The sequence below is a fragment of the Megascapheus bottae genome, chromosome 22 (genome assembly GCF_031878675.1).
Source record: "Megascapheus bottae isolate mThoBot1 chromosome 22, mThoBot2.hap1, whole genome shotgun sequence".
Taxonomy (NCBI): domain Eukaryota; kingdom Metazoa; phylum Chordata; class Mammalia; order Rodentia; family Geomyidae; genus Megascapheus; species Megascapheus bottae.
In genome coordinates, this window is record NC_143530.1 from 22,197,721 (window position 1) to 22,214,500 (window position 16,780).

At 39.5% G+C, this 16,780-nt stretch overlaps 1 protein-coding gene across 5 annotated transcripts in view; it reads right to left on the reverse strand.

The window, feature by feature from the left end:
* The window catches only part of Rnf144b (ring finger protein 144B), a 129,790-nt gene that overhangs the window by 71,412 nt on the left and 41,598 nt on the right, over nucleotides 1-16,780 (reverse strand). For 2 of the 5 annotated variants that reach the window (XM_090356322.1, XM_090356326.1), the window contains exon 2: nucleotides 1,808-1,998. The exons of 1 other annotated variant lie outside the window; for it this stretch is intronic. The gene's annotated coding sequence lies outside the window, so the exon portion shown is untranslated. Of the gene's footprint in view, nucleotides 1-1,807; nucleotides 1,999-10,703; nucleotides 10,769-16,780 lie in introns of all 5 variants that reach the window. 2 more of the 5 variants (XM_090356323.1, XM_090356324.1) reach the window with 2 other exon arrangements.

Here is a 16,780-nt window from a genome sequence, read left to right on the forward strand (position 1 = left end):
CCATTCTTGAGAATAGGGCCTTTGAGTGCCGAGAATGTCCTTCGGTGCCCAACAGAGAGATATTGGCATGGATGACTGTAAATATTTGTAAAAGCCTGGGTAAATGGATGGGGTTTGACCACAGTTGGACCTTCCTTCCAGCACAGTAGTAAAGAAGCAAGTTATCTAAGGTGATTGCTTGGGGGGTTTTGATTAAGTTTCTCTCTCTCTCTCTCTCTCTCTCTCTCTCTCTCTCTCTCTCTCTCTCTCTCTCTCTCTCTCTCTCTCTCTCTCTCTCTCTCTCTCTCTGTTTTAAATAAAAAGCCAAGCAACCCAATTCTACTACTTTACATCTTTTTCACATTACTGTTATAGCCATTAGGGAAGCTGCTTTTGAAACTGAGACTTTTTTCTTTCTTTCTTTCTCATTTTTCCAAGTTGATGTCTGCCACAAAGAGTAAAATACCTGCCACAGGTGCCGGAGGCCAGGGCAGGAGCTGGGTGAAATCATAGCTGCCGATTTCATAATATGCACCTCTCTCCAAGTGGCTTCCTGGGCCTGCCACAGATATCTTTCTTTTTCTCTTTTTGCCTTCTCAAAATAGCTTCAGAAATACTTCAGTGACTGCTACCCATGAAAGAACTAAGGTGAAGAAGGGAAGGTAACTTGAGTAGAGACAGAGAAGTAACAGGTTCAAGGAACCGGAGCCCAAGAAGCTAACTTCAGTGAAAGCTGCAACAGAAACTTTAATTAGCCAGTCACTCGCTTAAGACTGGCTGAGTTCCTCTTATCCACACCCTAAAAACTGAGTCATCCCAAAGTTCATTTATTTTGCTTCTGGGAAGAGACACCCCCTTAATCTGCTGCTTCAGAAATGTTAAAAGACATTATCTTTTCTTTGGAACCTCTTCCCTGTTCAAATAAACAGCCAGAAATGCGAAATCAGAAAACACTGGCAGTCTCCCGCTTATGTTTTGATGAGATAGATACCTGGACTGGGAAGCAAGAAGAAACGGACAGTGTGCCAAAGGAAACGTGAAGAAAGAGAACTCAGAAGTCATTCTGTGAAATCCAAATGTAGGAAGTACCTGCATGTGAAGCGTATTTACAACAGGAGCTCTGAAGCAAATATGAAAAGGGAAAGGTGGGCAAGCATAAGATGACTATGACCTTTCTGACACGGGACCCAGCTTCATTTTTACTTAAACTTGAGAATATGGTCAGAATCCCCCCTCCCTACGTCATCAGTAATGATAAGATTTAAAAACAAAAAAAAAGGAACCTCCGTAACCTAAGACCAAGATTCCACTTAACAAATCATCTTATCCATAACTAAGTCTATCAACATACTTGCTTATACATTTCTAAAGAACAGGATACAGTAGACAGTGGATTATGGCAAGCTTGGATCTCTCCCACCCTCTCCCCCCTCAAAAAAATATGATGTAAAAACAGATTTAGGTCTAATCTTCAATATTACTATACATCCTACAAAGTCTGTCTTATTAAAAATGAAATTAATTTTATTTACAAAGGCATCTCTTTTTTTTTTTTTTGGAAGTTAACAGGTGTTTAAGGCATTCTGCACGCACGCTCACAAATGCTGTATGCCTTGAGAACTGAAAGAAAATAAAGCCTAACCCCTTGGTTTTGTCACTGCTAGACTGACATCCTTCTCTAGGCTCTGAGGCTAGCCACCATTCCTGACGTGTATAGTCTGCAACCTGCTTAAAAAAAAAAAAACAAAATAAATAAATAAATCACACACACACACACACACACACACACACACACACACACACACCCCAAAATGCTCACTCAACCTACCTGGCAGAGATCTGTGACCGTGTGGCTTGGGCTTCTCCGCAGCCTGTCTGGGGCGCACAGGCAGCGGGGTGGCTCACACACCCGGGAGGAGGAGGAGGAGGAGCTCTTTCATTCTGTTCTCGTAGCCTCAGTGCTCGGCCTGACAGCTTTACACTTGGCAGGATAGCCTCAGGACTCCACGCCCAGACCTACTGGTGGAGAAGAGGAGGAGTCCTTAACCCGACGCTGGGTCCGCATGGACAGTTACGCCGCCCCAGGAACCTGACGGAGCCCCACGAAGGAACTATGGGGCGCAGATCGCCAGCAGCAACGCAGCAGCAGCAACAGCAGCAGCAGTTAGAAGTCCTGCGTTTATTTATACAGGAAGCTCAGGCGCCTCACTTCCTACTTCCCATCTGGGTTGCACTTCAGTTGCAGGTGATGGCCTTAACCCTATGGAACCCAGCAGCCAGCCTGACAATCCAGGGCTTCTGTCGCCCCTTTCTGCTGGTCAGAACCCCTGGGCTTGTTTCTTTGGGGACAGCTACTGAAGGAATCTGGAGCAGTGTGCTTGCTACTTCTTGCACGTATCTTTACAGGGTAACCTTGTCTCCTTCCTTCCTTTAGAGAGCTCTTTAAATCTCTTTCTTCTGTCAGCCCACGCCCTACCTTCCCACCTCACCAGAATGTCTTGCTGGCAAGATTTGTCACGTACACCATGTCCTTTCACATGTAATGGTAAAGTTAGAAGGAAGGCAAATCGAGTCAGGAACAGTCTCAATAATACCTCAAAAAAAAAAAAATACAGGCTCTGGTCTTTGTAAAACAATGATTTTTTTTACCATGCCTTTCAAATGCGTGGTCCATAAATTATATGAGAAACACGTGGTGGTTTAATTAATTGTACACTCAGTTAAAGGAAGTCTAAGAACATAATCCATTTGTTGTGGGGTCCTGTCACATGCTTTCCTCTTTCCAAAACTTTCTGACACTTGATTTTGTTAGATGTTTACAATGGATGATCAAATAAAATCAAGTGTCAGAAAGTTTCTGTACCAATCCCTAGGTCACAGTTCCAGCTTCAAATCTGTAGAACTTTTTCCATGTTCACTTTTGCAATCACGATAAGGATTGTGCTTCCTAAAAGGAAGCCCAAATCCTTTTGCAGAACAGATATGCGTCTGTGTGGTAAAGTAGCCACCGTGGGCATCCATCCAAAAGACACAGCAATCTGTTTCTCAGTTCGTGTCAAAGACAATGTCTAGGTCAAAGCCAAGTGCTGAAGAACACAGTGAATCTGAGTGAGTGTCGCTGGACCAGGCAGAAGTACAAACCACCTGGGAGGCAGAGGAGCTCAGGGGAACTCAAACTGAGAATGAACACAAAGTAATAAAATCAAAAGACATGTGAATTTGTAACATCTATGTATGTCAGTCCAAACCCCTAACTACAAAGATGAGGAAACTAGTGTCTGGACAGATTTAAGTAGCTGGCCCAAAACAGACTAGAGCATTCAAGGCTGGAAGGAGACCGTAAAACGACAGCTACAAGTCAAAGAGACATGAATGAAAATCGACCTTCAGTCAGCACAGGCTACAGATCCCCAAGTATCCTTGCTCAAGGAATTTTCTTTGTGTGACATAGTAACACTTCTTTAAAGGAAAGATAAGCAAGAGGCCTTCTACAAGGTTTGTTTACTCCATTAGTGTTGGTGCAAATCTCCTGAGTCTTAAACCAAAGTTCAACGCAAAAGTCCACTTTTTAAATTACCATGCAATTAAGTTTCCATCTCTTATCAGCAGGATAAGAGAAGAATCTGCTGCCAAGAATGAATGAAAACACAGGTTAGGCAATAATCACACTGCCTACTGCATAAATAATTTTATAATTAAATAACATCATCATAGGTTATTTTCAACCATGCAGACTTACAAAGATCATAGCCAAAATTTAGTAAGACTGAATAATAAATATGTGGAAAGTCATAATGTTGTGCAAACAAAGATCTGCCTAAGGAGTTCACTATCAGAATAAACATTTATCCCCTCAAGCCTTTATTGATAGCTCAGACAAACTGTAGGATGAGAGGAAGAGAAAGATAAATTATACACCAAGACTACTACATCCAGGTTAAGAGTTAATCTCTTAGCAAGATATCCTAAAGAGCCATCTAGATAGATAGGCATCATATGTTATAAAGCACAGCCTAATAATTGATGAATCTATGTAGATTCCCCTGAAATCATAATTAAAATCTGGGTCCGAGTCAGGAAGTTGAATACTAACAGAGCAGAGCAACACTAAGAACCAAAGCTTACGCATCAGATTTTTCCAAAAAGCTTTTTATAACTTAGAACCAATGCATTCAAAACAAAAGAATGAAGGCCTAAGCTAGTGTAATAACAATTTGAGCAAGAAAAGGAATGAATGGAGAGAGATTTCAGAAGCAGAAGGGATGGGATGTGGTATCTAATTGGATAGCCCACGCTGCTACTACCCTCCATAGGAACTGCAAACACGATATGATCAGGAAAACCAGGAAGCATTAACTTCAATCATGCAGAATTTCGTGTTTCTTTAGATGTACAGGAAGAATTATCTAGTGGCCACTGAGAGAGGGAAATGTGGCGTGGGGGGGGTGGCGCTTTGGGACTAAAAACAGTATTAAACTCTGACTGACAAGGGCCCACAAAGAGGAAGTGTATACTGCACACAGACAGATTTTCTTTCTCCTACCCAATAGTTGGAATCCAACTATTTAGTATATAGACAAAAAATATTTGCAAATGGGCAAGTAGATTTCTAACGTAGTTTGTAATTCAGGAGCCATTTTGTACAGTTTTCTACTCCATAGATTTCTTTGTTTACATTCTGACATGAATACATATTCACCCCCAAAAATCTTGATTTGCATTTTTCACTAGAAGACAAATCACTTCTGTTGGTTTACTTGGGACTGGATGGGCAAGTAGGAACTGATTGCAAAGGTAACCATCTAAGCTATAGAGGAATAGGATTATTCTAAAGCTGAGTTATAGTGGTGGTTGCACAACTGAATAAAGTTACCATACTGCATGCCTAAAGTGAGTGAAACTTCTGGTATCTAAATTCTACATCAGTACTGCTAAAAATAATTTTATCCCAATTGTAGTGGCATATATCTATAAACCCAGAGACTGAGGCAGTAGGATTTCAAGTTTCAAGCTAGCCTGGTCTCTATAGTGTAATCTTGTCTCAATAAAATAGGAAATTAAAAAAAGAATAAAGGGCTGGGAGTGTGGCCTATTAATAGGTTGCTTGCCTAGCATCTACAAAGCCCTGAGTTCAATTCCTTGGTACCACACACAGAAAAGGCTGGAAGTGGTGCTGTGGCTCAAGTGGCAGAGCACTAGTCGAGCAAAAGTACTCAAGGACAGTGCCCAGGCCCTGAGTTCAAGCCCCAGGACTGGAAAACATAAATAATTTAAATATTTTTTTTAAAAAAATACTCTTGATTCTAAACTTCTAAATCAAATTTACAAGAGAAAGTCACAACCACATTAAGTATTTTAAGCTTCAGTGAAATTTTTGTAAAATTTCATAAATCAGATGAAAAATACACTTTTTTTTCTGTGTGGTCCTGGGGAATTCGCACATGCGGTGAGTGTTCTATACGACTTCAGCTGGTCCTGATATTTTGTTTTTAAGATGGGGAGGAGGAGATCATACTAACTTTGTCTGCACTGGTCTCTAGGGTCCTGATCCTCTTGTCTCTGCCTCCTGAGTAGCAGAGATTACAGACAGGTTCCACCATGACCAGTGGAAATAAAACTTTTCATGTAGCTATTAAGTGAAGTAAGCCAGACTCAAAGGAACATAGGCCCAAGAGTCTCCCTCATTTGTCATAATCAGTAGAAACCTTGCACTCTCCTAGCAGAGATTTACAATAGAACAAAATCTAGAGACATTAGGCCAAATAGTATGACACTAAATGTAAGGACCTCCAGGATAAGGAAACAAAAGCCATATAATGAGTGACTGTTGTCCTTAAGGTACTATGTTATCTCTCATCTCTTTTGCCATCCCTTGGTTATCTCATATTGTTACAATTTTTCACCTTGTTATCTGATATATTTTATATGTGCTTAATTGGTTATTTGAAATTGGATAGGGAAGGGGGGAAATCAAGATAAGTGGGGGGGGGGGGGGGGAAACGTGGACCATGTCATGAGAAAGGGTATCAATGTGAAGTTATGCACCTTCTATCTGGCAAATATAATGTAACCCTTCTATTAATCACAATAAAAATTATTTAATATAAAAAACTTCATGTAGCAAACCACCACATTTTTACATTAAGTATTTGGTGATATTAATAATATAAAACTTGGGGCCGTGAGTTGGCCTAATGGTAGAGTGCTTACCTAGCATGCACAAAGACCCAGGTTCGATTCTTCTGTGCCACATACATAGAAAAAAGCCAGAAATGGTGCTGTGGCTCAAGTGGTAGAGCTCTAGCCTTGAGAAAGTCCGAGGACAGTGCCCAGGCCCTGAGTTCAAGCCCCGGGACTGGCAAAAAAAATAATAATAATATAAAACTCCCACAACACTGTGCAAATTCCTCCTCGTTGAAAGGCAGCCAGCTCCTGTAAGAGCTGATTTCACTTTTCATCTATACTCATAAAATTTAATACTGCAAATGGGTGATTAAGAGGAATCACTTGATCCAAATGAAAAGTTATACTTCCCAGAATGCAACATTAAGGACCCCTTCTGCAGCCACCGATGTTTAAAAAAAAATCATTGACTTTGGGCAAAATATTCTTAAAATAGTCACAAGATTTTGAGGCAGATATTGAGGCTGCTTCAGCTGATTTGAAAATTATGTATTCATCTCCACCTTCATGGATTCATAGCTACCCAGTACTTCGTTTTTCATTTAACTAGTACCTTTTAACTCTTTCTGCCAAAAAAGATTATTCCAAAATAATTTGGAACTTATGAACTAATAAGTAGTTATAAATTCCAACCATACAAGACATCCCACATTTCCAACTGACCTCACCAAGAGTGAGGTCCCACCACCATGTGGAACAGAATACGTTAGCTGCTATTAGTCATCAAGGTAGGAGTATTTTCCATGTTATCCGCACGTGCCTTACATTCTCTTCTTAAAGAGGAGCTGTTTTATGTAACTAATATGTGCTAATAAAAATAAACAAAAAGGGAAACATAAAACAGGTATAATTGCACTTGCATTTGGAGAGAATTGGGCCGAGTGAGGTATAAACCTACTAATCTTTCAAAGTTAAGAAGTAAATCACTCTTCACAGTAGAACATGCAATGAAGACAATAGCAAACCTGATACACAAAGAAGAAACCATATCTCTTCTTAACTGCATTGTTAAATAAAATCATTTCTTAAAGAATACAAAATTAAGTGGGCCACTGTGGCTCATATTTGTAATCCTAGCTATTCAGTAGGCTGAGATCTGAGGATTCTGGTTCCAAATTAGCCCAGGCAGGAAAGTGAGTGAGACTCTTATCACCCATTAATCATCAAAAAAACTTAAAGCAGAGCTGTGGTAGAGTGGTAGCCTTGAGCAAAAGAAGCTCCAGGACAGTGCTCAGACCTGAGTTCAAGTCCCAGAATTGACACATTAAAAAATATATATTTTTTAAAATAAAATCTCAGGGACAGTGTCCAGCTCTGAACTTAAAATTAATTTTAAGTTTAGTTTTAATTTTAAAATGTATTCAAAGAACGAATACCAAATGTCACACACAAAAGAGCACAGACTAGGATTTCTATAGTAATTAATCCATTTGAATTTTCTATTTGAATTTTTTGTCATTTATATTTTGTTTATGTTAATTCATCCCATTTGGAGTTTATACTTGGTCTTCATATTGAACTTTTCCAATTTTTTCCATAGGTCTTGAGCTTGTGATAATGTCTATATCCTCATTTCTAATCTTGCATGTTTTTATTCATTTTCACAATGTATTATTTACTTTAGTTTTTTTCCCTATTCCATTCTTGCCAGCTTTTAACTTCTTCATTTCCTTTTCCTAGTTCGCATGTGTGTATGTGTTGTTTTGGGGATTTTGTGAGGGATTTTCTTTTATTGCAGGCAGGCATCTTGCTGGGTCTTTGTTTTGCTTTGTTGTAGTTATTTTTGTTGGTTTTTGTTCCCTTTGTTTATTTATTTGTACTGGGAATTAAACCCAAGGACTTATGAATGCTAGGCAAGTACTTTACCATTTGAGCTCTGGCTGTATCCTTGTCTTGCTGGTCTTTTCTCTTTGAATGAAAACACTGAGTTGTACAATGTCTTCTCTGACTATAGAGTGATGAGTATACACTATTGTCACCACTGAAGAGGTTCCTTCTACTTCCCAGTTTTTCACAAATAGTCACTAGCCCTTGAAATGCATGCATGAAAAATAGGTGTCTCACTAAGAGGAAAGTCTCATAAGGTAAAAGCTGGTTTATTTTTGTCTAAAGGATAAAGTAAGGAGAAATGAAAAGAAACATTAACTGCTCCAAGACAGGAAATAATTGTAAAATCTCAAGCTGGTGGTTCCTATCTATAGTCTTCATACTTCCTGACCTGAGGAAAAACAACATAGTCCAATCCTTTGGCAACTCTTACCCCTTAACACAGTACTTCTGAGTATGTGAGATGTATGCTATTTATTAATCCAAAATAGAGATGGATCCTACCTAAAAAAAAAAAACAGGAACAATAGGTGAGTTTTAATGGGTTTTTTTCTCCAGGTCTGGTTTTCATTTTTCTACATCTACCCATTCATGAAGAGTTTGGACTTTTTTTTAATAATCTCAGAAAATTTAAATATTATCTCAGGGTTTAGCTATCCCCCTCAAACCTCCTACTCTGGTAACTTAAATTTCTAGAAGTAATTGTGGTGGTAGAGGAACTTAGAACTACTTACTTTCTCAGTTGACTTTCTGGTTTTAATTTCCAAGCCTTAAAAGTAATATCAGGGCTGGGAGCATGGCCTAGTGGTAGAGTGCTTGCCTAGCATGCACAAAGACCCAAGCTGGATTCTATGTATGGTACCACATACATAGAAAAAAGGCAGAAGTGATGCTGTGGCTCAAGTAGTAGAGCTCTGGTCTTGAGAAAATCACAATGACAGTGCTCAGGCCCTGTGTTCAAGTCCCAGGACTGGCAAAAAAAAAAAAAACTAGTAATAGTTCCCAGTCCTACCTATCCTGCCTCACAATTACCTAAAGGTTTGAGCATAAAGTACTTCTTGTTTGTTTTTTAAAATTGGGCATTACTACAGAAGCCAAGAAGGCCTTGATCTCATAATCCTGATATGGTTACAGGCATGAGCCATGAGGTCCAACGAAAGCACACTTTTTATGACTCTAAAGAACCAATTGGTTCTCTTTGATCTTCTTCATCAAAAGCTAAATATGAGAGAGTATTTCTCAATTTCCAGAGTATAGCCTAGTGATAGAGTGCTTGCCTAGCATGCACAAAGCCCTGGATTCAACTCCTTGGTGCACAGAAAAGGCTGGAAGTGGCACTGTAGCTCAGGTGGCAGAGCAATAGCCTTGAGAAAACCCAAGGACAGTGTCCAGGCCCTGAGTTCAAGCACCAGGACTGGCAAAAAAGAATATTTAGTAATAGTTTCTAAATTAATCAGATTATAGAAAAGAATGTGATCTACAAAATCTCTACTTCCTCTATTTGTTATATCTTTACTATATTTTGGCTAAGTAGGTTAAATAATTCTACTTTTCTTGCATTAGGATTTGGAAAATTGCACATTTCCAAAGGAAATGCTTCCTGAAATGTATCATGGTAAAGTAACTAACTTAGGTCAGCTGTAGGAAAAGAATGCTAAAACCCATCCCCTTTCTCCTAATCATACCTTAGGATCATATCTCTTCCCTTGTACCTCCCAACTAGCCACACCTCCTTGGGAGTTATAGATGGACAGTTCACAGCTGGGAGTTCTCTATGGGGAAAGAAATCTCTGAGCCAATTGTAACCTGCACAGTTGAAGCCCTTGCTTCCTTAGCTTGATTCATGTACAACAAACTCCTACTTCAGGTTTCATGCATGTGCATTGTCATCTCTTACATACACTTTTTAAACCATGGGATGGTAGCAACTTGGTACATTGGAGATCTTTTCCAAAATCTGAGGAATCCATGATTCCTCAATTCTCTAAAATCAGCCCGCCCATGAGCAACTACCACGAACTCTCCAACACTCTCTAAATCCTAGAACACTGAACATTTTAACCATGCTCATCTCCTTGGGCCTTAGGACCTAGGCACTGTCCCTGACCTTTTTCTCAAGGCTAGTTAGTACTCTATCACTTGAGCCACAGTGCCATTTCTGGCTTTTTCTGTTTATGTGGTACTGAGGAATAGAACCCAGGGCTTCATGCATGCTAGGCAAGCACTTCAGCACTAAGTTATATTCCAAGCCCTCTTCAGTTCTTTGTTGGAGATGATAAGCATCTGCAATCTTCACCTCCAAGACCACCCACAGGTAACATGACCAGGTAAACTGTTCAACCCTTCTGAAGAATAAATCACATCAATTGCTCATGTTTCATTGTCCTATTACAAAATACATTCTATAACTTGCAAATCTGGAACCATTATACCTTTAGATGCAAAACAAGGTCATTAATTATTTTTAATAGTCAGATGATTGTATCACCTTGGAATTTAATCAAAACAAACCAACGTCATGTCATGGCAAAAAAAAAAAAAAAACTTGGTTTGAATTTTCATTTTCCAACACAACACCGTGGCCTGAGAATGAATGATGGGTTCCCTCAGCTTCCCAGTTTCCACACAAAATCACAGATCCACGAGGTCCATGCATGAAAAGTATTCCCAGGGTATCTCATAAAAAAGGAAGGTCTCACTTCTGTAATACTTACTTGTACTGCTGCTATACTTAGTTCCTCAGGCTTGAAGATTCTGTACTCAGATCAGCCTTGATGATCTAAGAATCATACAATAAGCACACTGAAAGAGGAAGTCTTGTTTAAAATTACCAAGGAAATTCCAGACTCTTAGAAACGATTAGCAGATATTTCAGCAGGGCAGGGAACAATTGGAAACAGGGAGTTGTTTTTCTAAAAAGTTCTTCTGAAAGCTCAGAATGATTAAATGGGAGACTGCTCAGCTGTGGAAGTCTAAGGGAGAAAGTAACTATATTGACTGAGCACCTATTCTGTGCTAGGTGGGGCAATTGGGGCAAAGCATTTTGCATTTATCAATATTTATCAATATCACAAAAGTAGTCATGGTAGAAAAAATAATCTAGGTCTATCTACTGACAAACTGCCAGTGTCTAGATATTTTGTTTGTGGTCGTTGTTGTTGTTGTTTGGTGTTTAATGAGAGATAAAGAATCTCACAGAATTTCTTGCCCGGACTAGCTGAAAACAACTAGCTTCAAACCTTAATCCTCAGATCTCAGCCTCCTGAGTATCCAGGACTGACTACAGACTTGAATCCCTGGTGCCCAGTAAGTGTCATACCTTTAAATGGTCCATAATAGTTATACCAAGAATGCTTCCTTTAACATTAGCATAAGCTGTAAGTTGTCCCATGATATGAGAAATAACCATGAGGGTTGAGATTCTAGTATTTTTACCTCTCAATTTGGAGTTATGTCCTTGAACCTTCTAAAAATTCACTTTGTGCTTGCAGCAAACATTTGTGTCAAATAAAGGCTGATATACCTATCCATTTACTTTGAAGTAATTATTAAATAAAAATAAATATTGAAGCTCTTCTAATCAAATGACCTTTTGAAGTCCAACTCCACAACTGCCTTTCACACTATTGATCAGCCACGCATACAGGCACTTCTGGCGGAGAACCGAAGTCCTTCTTTTAACGGCCACAAATTTCACAGCAATGTAACCTGCCTTCCTTTTTCCATTCATATTTTCCTCCCTTTTCACGTTGCATTTAATTACACTGCCATATGACATGATTTTTCTAAGTTCTCCAAATGTCTCATTCACACATTTGTCCAGTTTTCTATTTACCAAGGCTATTCCTCCCACCTTTTCCACCTAATCACCCAAGAAATGTCACTCAGTGTACCACTTTCCTAGAATACTTTCCCTACCACTTTCCTTTCCCCTGCTCCACCTCGATACCTTTTTTTCTACCTTCCTCTCTCAGTATAATACTCACCCTGATGGCTTCACTCAAAGAGCATTTATGAAGTTCCTATTACCTACTAGCTTCTTCATCATGTGCTGGGAATGCAAAGATAAATAAATCTGATACTGATGGAAAAGATAGGTGAGTCAGGGCAGTGCTTGGCAGTGAGATCCAGCTAGGCAAGCAGCATTTGGAGCCCAGCCCTTCAGGACCTGCAGCATTTAATGGGAAGGAGTGTGGGAGACAACTCTGAGGAGGGAAGAAGAAGAGAGGAGGAGGGGAGGAGGAAGTAGAGGACCTACTCTTTCGTAAATTCTTTCAAGCTGTAATAAAAGCAGAAGATAATTACAAAAAGTCAACCCTAACTTTATTTCTAATTGTACATTCAGATACACTGGTTTCTTAAATTCCCGGAGGCTTGTTAGTGAGATGTTAACACCACATTAAACTTTCATTTTATCTAAAGACAAAAAGGATATTTTATGACTCCGTAGAACAGAACTACTCCTGTAAAACATCAACCTAGCATACTGAGGATTGGCTTGAAAAAGAAAGCTTCACTCAAAACCCAAGGGTGAAAATAGGGGCCCTTTTGAAGAACCTTCTTTCCTTCCATACTACTTAGTGTACACACAACAGGCTGAAGTTTTCCCCCTCAATTACCAATCTTGCCGGGCACAATGGCTCACGCCTGTAATTCTAACTACTCAGGATGCTGAAATCTGAGGATCGAGGTTCAAAGCGAGCCTGGGCACTAAAGCATGTAGGTCAACAAAATTAAGTGCATAAAATACAAGTATAGGTACAAAAGAAGAAAAATAATCACTAATCTAGCTGAGTATGGTGATTCATGCCTGTAGTCCCAAACTACCCAGAGGCTGTATGTAAGACATTCATTCAAGACTTGCCTAGGCAAAAACATGCCACTTAATATAAAAAATCAAGTTTAAAAAAAAAGAAGAGATCTAATCTAAAATAACAACCAAAGGAACAAAGTTGTGGGCATAGTTCAAGTGATTCAAGAGCTTACCTAGAAAGCATGAGACTCTGAGTTCAAACACCATTACTACTAGTAGGAAAAAAGAAAAATCACCATTCCAGAATGTTATCTTCTCTAGTCTGGAGTAACCCATATCCATAAGAAAACCAACACAGACAAAACACTGGGGAGTCAACAGGAGTTACTTAATCCAGAAAGTATTTGTCTTTTGCAACTTGCAGTAAAAAAAAAAAAAAAATGGCATCAGTCCTAGGGCTTGAACTCAGGACCTAGGTATTGTCCCTGCGCTTTTTTGTGCTCAATGCTAGTGCTCTACCACTTGAGCTTCACTTCCAGATTTTTTTTCTGTATTTAATTGGAGAGTAGAGTCTTACAGACTTTCCTTCTCAGGCTGGCTTTTGAAGCATGAGCCTAAAATCTCAGCCTACTAAGTAGTTGGGATTATGAGTATAAGCTACTGGCATTTGGCACTAACTTGCAAATTTTACACATAATTGTGCAGGATTTTGGACAATATACTTATAATACCCACTTTGTCCATTAAAATCAGAAACAAGGAAATAAAAGTCAGATAACATCGTCCTCAAAATAACACTGTAAACCTGGGCAGTCACCTGCCTGCTTCACACTGACTGTTTCGGTTCAATAATTCAAATTGCTCTTGATGTTCCCGTGATATTATTTCAACTTCCTTGGCTCTTACAAGAAAGCTTAACAGCAATAAATACTCCCAAATACACATGATGAACAACATTATGTCCTGAATCAGATTCTGCTGCATTTTATACAGTTATAAAAGGTAAAATGCAGGGATGAAATGCAGCCCTATGGTAGAGCCATACGCTCAGCATGCATGTGTCCTTGAGTTCAATTCCTAGCACAAAAACTAGATTAATTAAGAAGTAAAGAAACAAGCAAGTGGAAGATGGAGTCACAAAGGAGTGAACAGTATGAGTCCTTTCCAGCAAGAATAAAATAAAAGAACTTGAGGATACACCTAGTTTCAAATAAGTAAGTTGTTCAAGTAGAGTTACTACTACTTGTTTATTATAAACTACTTTGCTACACCAGGAGAGTTCTTATCTTCAAAAACCCATCAAAATCTGTATTCTGCCAGGCAACAGTCATCACCTGGAATAGGAGTTACTCAGGAGATGGAGATCTGAGGATTTGTGGTTCGAAACCAAACAAGACAGACAAATTTATGAAATGCTTATCTCCAATTAATCAGCAGAAAGCTGAAAGGTATGGTAGATTTGCCTGCCTTGCATGCCTGCCAAGCAACAATAAGAGACCCCGAGTTCAAGCCTCAGAACTGGCACAAAACAAAAAGATTTTTTTTAAAAAATTCATTTTCATCTAGCAATGTGATCTCATCTGAGTGTTTTCACACCTTACCTAAACAAAAGCTCCCAGGAACCCTTTGGTAGAGGTCTTATGCCCATTTCACAGATGAGAGACATGAACACAGGAAGATGAACTGACCCAAGTAAGCACTACAACCCAACAACCAGGTCAACTGAGTTGTGGCCAGAGCACCTTTACTTTCCAAAATAAACTCAACTGAAATCAAGCTCCCCTTTACCCATGTCCTTGGCCGTTTTTGGAAAGACTAAAATAGAAGGTTCACGTAAAATGTTTAATGCTATTTTTAAGCATCTACACAGGGCAAAGGGCCTGGTGCCCTGCCAGAATAAATTAGCTAGTATTCTTCTATTAGCAGAACTTGAACTTTGACCAAGAAGAAGAATCTAATACATATTTTGAGAAGAGAAGCCAACAACCCTGAGTGCAATGAATTATCAGCCTTGGCCTTCTGCAAGGAGCAAAACACAAATTTCCTCTAGGAGTGAACAGTCAAAGAGTGTGACTCAAAGACTATTTCAGTACAAGATCTTGTTTCAACCTTGTTGCCCATCTGTTACCTAAGAACATAAGTTGGTTCCAAGTTAGGAAATAGAATTAAATAGTCCCACCAAAGCCACCTAAGTAAGAACTCCACAAAAGTATGTTGTGGTTATATAACATGGCCATGTAATTACAGGCTGCTTCATACCTTCTGGCTACCCTATTGGACTTTTGCGCGAGTATGATACCTTATCCCAAGAAGGTCAGTCTAAGGGTCTAGCTAAACAACTAACAAATGTTCTATAAGGCAAGTACCAGTGGTTCATACCTGCAATCCTACCTATTCTGGAGGCTGAGATCTGAGGATCTCAGTGCAAAGCCAGCTTGAGCAGGACTGGTCCCCAATAAATTACTGCGAAAAAGCTGGAAGTGGATGCTGTGGCTCAAGTGGTAGAGCACTCGCCTTGAGCAAAAGAAACTCAGGGGCAGTGCCCAGGCCCAGAGTTCAAACCCCAGGACCGGCAAAGAAAAAAGAAAAGAAATGCTACACAATCCATTGTGCATTTACTGCAGGCTTACAAAAGGGAAAGAACAACTCAAAGAATTGCATACCAGAAAAAACACCGATGAGTGTTTTAAACACAGATATTGACAAATGCAGAGCCAGTTTATCAAGAATTGTAGACAACCATTCTTTTTTCTCTTCCCCAGCCTCTTCTAACTTTCCTATAAAAGTCACTGAGAACATAAAGTTTACAACTTTCTACATAGACCCACCCTTCACTTTGTACCATCTACTATCCTAGCAACTTTTAATACCTGGAAGCCATACTAACACCCCATTTACACACCTTGGTTCTACATACCTCCAATAGAGTCAGAGACCAAAGAGGTTCAAAGGAGAAGCTCAGGAGGTGAGTATTCAGGTAGCTAATGAATTTAGAACTATTCACAAAAGCAGCTCACATGCCAGTTTTAAGGGTAGTTTAAGAAAATGTCAACTCCACCGCTACCATTTTGGCAATGTTAAAGGATAAATGACCACAGATACCTGGGCTAGAAAGCTCAACTATCAATAACAACATTGTTCCATAGTAAAAGGAACTCTTACATCCAAAGCAACTGACCTGAAAACCAACTCTTGGAACACTAAACTTTCATCAGTTTGGATCGCCTACAAAAAAATATTAAAAAGTTGTTATTTCCCCTTGAATTTCTTTATCTTTACAACTGCAGAGAGAAAAACACAGAAAGTATATAGATGTATAGATAGGTGATGGCATCTGACCTCCTTCAACTGAGACAAGAGTTGGTGACAATCTCCTGCAAAGACCCCAGGTGAATTACTGTCCCCAATATGTCCAATGAGGCTAAGTGGACACACTTCTAGATGAGCAAAAGGAAAGGACAACAAGTGTCAAGGAAAGGACAACATTAGAAGGAGGTAGTAAGATCATGAGTTTGTGGAGGGTTTCAGTCATTGTACATGAACCAAAAGCATGTGTGAAGGTTTGACTGAACTGTAGAAGGAAGCCAGGCATGATGGCACATGCCTATAGTCCCAGCACGGGCGGAAGCTAAAGCAAGAGGATCATGAGTTTGAGGCTACCCTGTATCAGAAGGAAAGAAAAAAGAAGAAAGGTAAATAATTTCTTCTGAGTAGATACCACACTTCTGGGGTGTGTGGGGTGTGTACAAGTGAACAACACAACATTAGGGCTATACTAAATGAGTAAGAGGAACAAATAACAGTGCTTCAAAAGAGAAAAATCATTGGCACACAACTTATTGGTGAGTCCTACCCCAGAATTGCCTCCATCTTGAAGAATTACAATCATGAGTCAGTTGTAGAAAGAAATTCTTAAGACTTCTTCATGTACCAGAGCAGGCAGAGTGAGTGGTAGCCAAACCAAATGGGTGAAAAAGAACAAGAATCAGACCTTCCTAACACAAAAGGATGGTGCCTTCCAGGTCCATGGCTGTCATA